Raw genomic sequence first — 7417 nt, 5'->3', positions numbered from 1 at the left:
ATAAGTGCCTCTAAGATGTCACTTTTCAATGAGTATTGTTATGTTACTACATCCTCTCAAATTAAAAATAAATGTTCATCAGATTTACAAAAAAGTAAGTGAGGATATTTATATGACGCCAATGTCGTAATTAACTTATCAATATTCATTCCACAATATATCTTTGTCCTCTTAATATGAAAATAAAACATTATAGAAGAGAGGCGGAAGATACCAAAGGGATAGCCAAACGCGTACGCTGAACACGAGCTGACACTAACTTGCCAAAAATCGAAAAACGACCAAAAGACCAACAACATTCTACAAATTACAACATAGAAAACTCAAGACTGAGCAACACCGAACCCCACCAAAAACAGTAATTGGTCACAGGTGCTCCGGAAGAGTAAGCAGATCCAACTCCATTTGTGGCACCTGTCGTGTTCCTCGTGGAAATACAAACCCCGTGATAATTCTAATTTGGTAGGTCACATTCGAAAAAAATAAGATGATTCTGTGGTTACGAAAATTGGAACATACCCGTCGTCATCTGTTAAACAGATATTCAATAACGGTTAACCGACTCGTGATGGCGTCCGTAAAATGTTTGAAGGCGTTTAACATAGTCACCAAACTTTGAATTAATCAGTGAGAGGACAACATCTATAAAGCGGAACGTCAATTTAAAGCATAATGCTATCTCCTTTTCATCCTATATGAAGGTTTGCCTCATATGAATAGCGTAACAAGTCGTCAACTAGAGGAGCACAGTTGATTCCCATGGGAATGTCGATTGTTTGTTGAAAAACGCATACTTTGAATGTACTAATATATCGTCAAACAAGAAAAGTAGCATCTTGATAATGTCAATTTCAGAGAATTGTTTGGTTTTTTTTTAATTCTAGGAATAGGTGATTTCTTATCATAAAAAGCTAACATGCTTGATCCCACACCTATTATAAAGTATTTCTTTTATTTCTATTCGTCATGCATTGATTGAAACTGATAAGATTGCACAAGTAATCGAAGCAAACCCAAATAAATGGTGAGTTGACTTTAAAAGTACGCATTTCATGTAATTTATGCGAATGCTTTGAACAGACATGGAAGTGTGCGTTAGTCATAAGGCAAGTATGCTTTTGGATCAAATTCCATACATTTTTGGATCAAATTCCATACATATATAGCTATTTAAAAAAGAAGAAGAAAAGAAGCTAGCATTATCCTTTAACTTCACGTTCCGCTTTAAAGATGATGTCCTCTCAATTCATGAATCAGTATGGTGACTATATTTATCGCATTTACCACAATGAACTTGATACCAAAAATAGTTGCGTCTGCTTTACATTTTGTCTTAAATCTGGAAATTGATGCGAGTCGGTTGAGAACTAAACATTACCACAAAAGCGATTATTTATGTTTTTCTTTGTGAACTTTCCATTCCATTTCCATCGTGTATCAACATTACAGCCCCGCTGAAATATGGATTTAATATATGCCAGTTGAGACGGTATTTCAATGCTAGCATTTCCCATTATAATTTCCTTTCACAGGGGGTTGCAGCTTTCAAGGAAACTATTGAAGGAAGAAATCCTAGTTTTGAAGTTGAAGTTATCCCTTCGAAAGTTTTATGGATTTGGTTGACCGTAATGGAATATCTGTGCCACAGATGACCACGGATATTCCATTTCACTTGATATATCTACTACTATACAAGTTTTCCGCGATCGAACTTCACAAAGAGCTACTTATAATCGATTTTGTAAATACCTTTAGTTTAGCAACACGTGTTACGTACATAAACATGGACCTCCTGTCGCTTTAAGTCTTTAAATAAAACTAGAATCAGAATCACAATTCAGATCGAAACATAATTAAAAAGTATCTAAGATTATATGTTGACCTCTGGAATCCATATTGAGTTAATAGATATAATTACAATTACAGCGGGTTTAAACGTTATAATGGTACCAAACCTTCACCCTTATCTGAAACAGTAGTGTAACATCACAACATAGAAAGACACACTGTAAAATATCAATTGAAGTGGCTAAACTCAATCAAAAGACATATTAACACCAGTGAACATACACTAAACAAATAAATTTGATCTATGATACAATGTAAATACAAAATAAATAAACTAAGGGAAGAATAATTAAAGTAACATGTTATACCGCTGTGAAATGTTAAACAATTTTAGAAAAACAATATGCTTGACTCCATATATCGACTAGATCAAGCAACCATTATCCTAGTTAGAAAATATGCTTGCAAATAGTAATGACTCTAGCAAGTAGTACATGTAATTTATTCATTGTACCCTTGCGTAAAAAATTGAAAAGACATGATATTTCCGTCAAAAAAGTTGAATAATGATTTATTCAAATACACGTTCATCTGAAAAAAAATGGTGCACACTATCTGTATTGTCAGACTAACAGGCACTTTCAAAACAAAGCGGGGGAGGGTTAAAGCAGGCTTTGTGGCACCAAATCTTGGAACAACAGTATGAGTCATATTCATGTTACCATATATAAAAAAATATGAAAGTGAATGAAATGAGAGGAACAAGTTGTTTGTATCTGTATGTTGTAAATTTAAACTACTAGTATTCGACTCGTATCTAGTACGTCATCCACTTCTACCACTAAGTGACAACCGTCATAAGGTTGACTATCCTGTCACAGTTTGGTGTGCGCTTGCATAATTACAAGACCAAAATAATTTTACAGAAAAGAAAAATGAAATTTGTTCTGTACATAACATTTATACATGGTGCAAATAAAAATATGAGACTTGGAGTTTAATGTGCATGCAGTAGTCTCTTGAACGAGTCAAGACTTTCTGCAGCGGTCACCGAGGCAGGTAAGATGTTCCAATCCTTTATCTAGGAGGCCTCTTTCCTGATGCTGGTCTTGCAAAATGGTATTTGGAAAGACTGAACGTTGGTATGTCTTGATAATCTGTCTGGTGGTATCAGTTTATCACCAACATCAATCTTTACTACCTCATTTGAAATTTTGTATAAGAGGGTTAGTCTGGCGTTCTTTCTTCTCTCTTCTAGTGTTGGCCTTTGTAGTTTTGTAGCATAGATTCAGTTGATGGTGTGTTGTGGTACCTGTTTGTTACATACCTTGCAGATCTTCTTTGTATCATTTCTAGTTTATGCTTGTCTTTTTGTAGGTGGGGATCCCATACCGAACTTGCATATTCAGCTGTCTGTCTAGCTAAAGCTGTATATGCCTTTTCCTTGATCATACTGTTTGCTATATTTAAGTTTCGTTTAGGGAATCCTATTGTCCTGTTAGCTTTCTGACAGATGTTATTTATATGAGCACCCCACTTTAGATCAGATGTTATGGTGACTCGCAGATATTTGGATGATGATACATGTTGTAAGTTGTGTCCATGGGGGATGTAAATTTTGTGTATTGGTTCCTTCTCTGTGGTGATTGGCAGAACTACTGATTTTTCGGGATGGAACTGCATCATCTATTTTTCTTCCCACGTGGCTAGCTTGTTGAGGTCTTCTTGTAGATTGTTGCTTTCTGATGAGACAGTGAGGTATGCAATGGGGTCATTTGCAAATAACCTCACTGTTGATGAAATGTTGTCCGGCATGACATTGATGTAGAAAAGGAAGAAGCTTGGTCCAAGTACTGATCGCTGCGGGACTCCGGATTCTACATTTGTAATGTCAGACTTCTCCCCCTATATGACAATACGCTGTGTTCTATTAGAAAGAAAGCCTTTTATCCAAGCATTTGTTTTTCCTTTGATTCCATATTGATCAAGTTTATGGATTAAAAGACTGTGTCAAGGTTCCTTGTAATGTCGTTGATAAACTCCACTAGTTGTGTATCGCATGACAATTGTTTTCTAAACCCATGCTGCATTTTGTAGAGGATGTTATTCTTATGTACATGATTCATTATGTGGCTGGTGACTATAAACAAATAAAGTTCAATCAATTATCAATGTCATATTAGAAATTTATAAAAATCAAAAGGGAGCTTACATCTATAGATATAAACAATTCACCAAAGATTCATGAGAATTGCTGTCAGCATTTTTGAGTTATTGTCCGAAAACTGGAAAATCCTCCCTTTTTAATGAATAAAACCCCAGAACTCAGAAATGTAAAGTGTAAAATTTATAAAATTCTAAAGGGAGCTTACATCAATAGATATAAACAATTCACCAAAGTTTCATAAGGACTGCTGAAAGCATTTTAGAGTTTTTGTCCGAAAACTGGAAAATCCCCTTTTTTTATGAATAAAACCCTGTAACTCGGAAACGTAAAATCTAAAATTTATAAAAATCGAAAGGGAGCTCATGTCAATAGATATAAACAATTCACCACAATTTCTTGAAAGTTGGTGAAAGCATTCTTGAGTTATTGTCCAAAAACTGGAAAATCCCACTTTTTTTAATGAATAAAACCCCATAACTTGGAAACGTAAAATCTAAAATTTATAAAAAACGAAAGGGAGCTCACGTCAATAAATATGAACAATTCGCCAAAGTTTTATGCAAATTGGTTAAAGCATTTTTGAGTTAATGCCCGACATGCTGATGAGGGACGGACAGACGGACAACAGTATACCATAATACCTTCCGTAAACGGGCGTATAAAAAAAAATGGAGAATGTGTCCTCATGGACACAGATGATGCCCCCGCTGCATACAACATTATAAAGGAACACAACTCCAAAACGATAAAAGTGACGCTAGTCAAATTTGTACATGTCAGATCTAAGTTTTGTGGTAATAAGTATTGTGTAAAGGTTTCATAATGTTTGGTTGGGGCAATCTTAAGTTACAGAACTGAAACTAACAATTTTGCATTTTCTTTCCATTTATAAAGGGGCATAACTCAAGAATGGTTAAAGTGACCACACCAAAATTCCAACATGATCTGTATTTTGTGGAAATACGCATTGTGTGTAAATTTGATACCATTTGGTTGAGGCTAACTTCAGTTAAAGAACAGAAACTAAAAATTTTGCAATGTTTCCATTTATAAAGGGGGAGTACTTTAGATCAGTTAATGTGACGCCATCAAAATTAAAATTTGATCTGTTTTTTGTGTTAATAAGCATTGTGAATAAGTTTGATAACATTTGGTTGAAGATAACTTAGGTTAGAGAACGGAAACTAAAAATTTTGTAAGTTTTCCATTTATAAAGGGGCATAACTCTAAAACGGATAGAGTGACACTACTAAAATTCTAACTTGATCTGTATTTTGTGGTAATCAGCATTGTGTAAAGTTTGATAACATTTGTATGTGGCAAACTCAAGTTAGAGAATGGAACCTAAAAATTTTGTAATTTTTCCATTTATAAAGGGGCAGAACTCTAGATCAGTTGTAAGTGACGCCATCAAAATTAAAACTTGATCTATGTTTTGTGGTAATAAGCATTGTGTATAAGTTTGATAACATTAGGTTGAGGCAAACTAATGTTAGAGAACGGAAACAAAAAAATTAGCAATTTTTTTCAATTTGTAAAGGGGCATAAGTCTAGAACGGTAAAAATGACGCCACCAACATTCAAACTTGATCTGTGTTTTGTGGTAATAAGCATTGTGTATAAGTTTCATAACACTTGGTTGAGGCAAACTTAAGTAAGAGAATGGAAACAAAAAATTCAGCAACTTTTCCATCTGTAAAGGGGCATAACTCTAGAACGGTAAAAGTGACGCCACCAAAAATCAAACTTGATCTGAGTTTTGTGGTAATAAGCATTGTGTATAAGTTTGATAACATTTGGTTGAGGCAAACTAAAGTTAGAGAACAGAAACCAATTTTTGCGACGTATAGACAGCCCTCCGCTACGGCAGGGGCATACAAAGCTTTATTACACGAATCACTTTGGTGAAATATATTCTTATAATTGGTAATCAGCACTTCTGTCATTAGAGAAATGTTATTAAGAACCTTTAGAACAAACATTATTTCTAGTTTATCTTTACATAAAGACACTTGGTGAACTTTAATAGTGCAGTGATACAGGCGGTCCCGTCTATCCAATAAATGACGTCATAAAGGCGTGTAAATTTTCCAGCAAACATAACGTTAACTCTTAAGAGGTCTATCTATATATAAATATTCTTTATAAAGCACAAAAATGTCAGTATTCACCTCTGAAGCTAACAAAACCTTTAAATGGACTTATTAAGAAGGGATATAGTTACGATACTGTTGTCAGGTCATTAAAGATTGCATATTTTGGCGTTAATATTGATTCACTTATAGGGTCTTTGCATCGGCACTAAACACATTTATTTAAAAACCAGTTGTTGGCATGACACGGGTTATGTTCTTCTCATATATGTTATGATGGTATGATACTAAACCCCTAACGGGAAGGATTGTGCCTGATATTCATATGATGAAGACATAATCTTTCAATCAGTTTAATTGAAGTCTGGAGCTGGCATGTTAGTTAACTGCTAGTAGTCTGTTGTTATTTATGTATTATTGTCATTTTGTTTATTTTCTTTGGTTACATCTTCTGACATCAGACTCGGACTTCTCTTGAACTGAATTTTAATGTGCGTATTGTTATGCGTTTACTTTTCTACATTGGCTAGAGGTATAGGGGGAGGGTTGAGATCTCATAAACATGTTTAACCCCGCCGCATTTTTGCGCCTGTCCCAAGTCAGGAGCCTCTAGCCTTTGTTAGTCTTGTATTATTTTTAATTTTAGTTTCTTGTGTACAATTTGGAGTTTAGTATGGCGTTCATTATCACTGAACTAGTATATATAGAATTATAGAAAAATGAAATGTTGTTAGTGGATACAAAACAGAAAATGATAAACACTTTTAGAAAAAGATGAATTGGATCGGGGTTCTGTGTATTCATATTATTTGTACAACTCTCCTTTACTCTTGGGAAGCGTGTTCTTTACACCGAGGCTTGCTTTGCTTTACATCGAGGCCACAGTAGTTCAACCAATCGGGGAATATTATATGTTTATTTGGGGCATGTGACCTATTTTAACTGCAGGTTTTAGAATATTCTAATCGAAATTGTAGAAAAATGGAATGTTGTTAGAACATATAAAACAGAAAATGATGAATACTTTTAGCAAAAGATAAATTGGATCGGGGTTCTGTGTATTGAAATTATTTGTACAACTCTCCTTACTGATGCCATATTTTGGAATTTCTGTGACCTAAATGGTTCGTGAAAATTAATATTTTTATATATAGTATAGTAATTATGTGAATATATGCCGTCCAAAATTTAACACACAATTAAAGCAAAGAAAATATAATGAGACCATATAACATCTGGATATACATCCGTAGGAATAAGATAGAGGAGAATTTTGAAATGTCACACGATATTCAATTCTTTTTGTCTGGTAATTAGTTCTTGGGAATGTCTGCTTTAGCGGAATACCATTTAGAAGTTAATTTCATAC

Source organism: Mytilus californianus, unplaced genomic scaffold (genome assembly GCF_021869535.1).
Source record: "Mytilus californianus isolate M0D057914Y unplaced genomic scaffold, xbMytCali1.0.p SCAF_1, whole genome shotgun sequence".
NCBI classification, from domain to species: Eukaryota; Metazoa; Mollusca; class Bivalvia; order Mytilida; family Mytilidae; genus Mytilus; species Mytilus californianus.
This window is presented reverse-complemented; position numbering follows the sequence as displayed.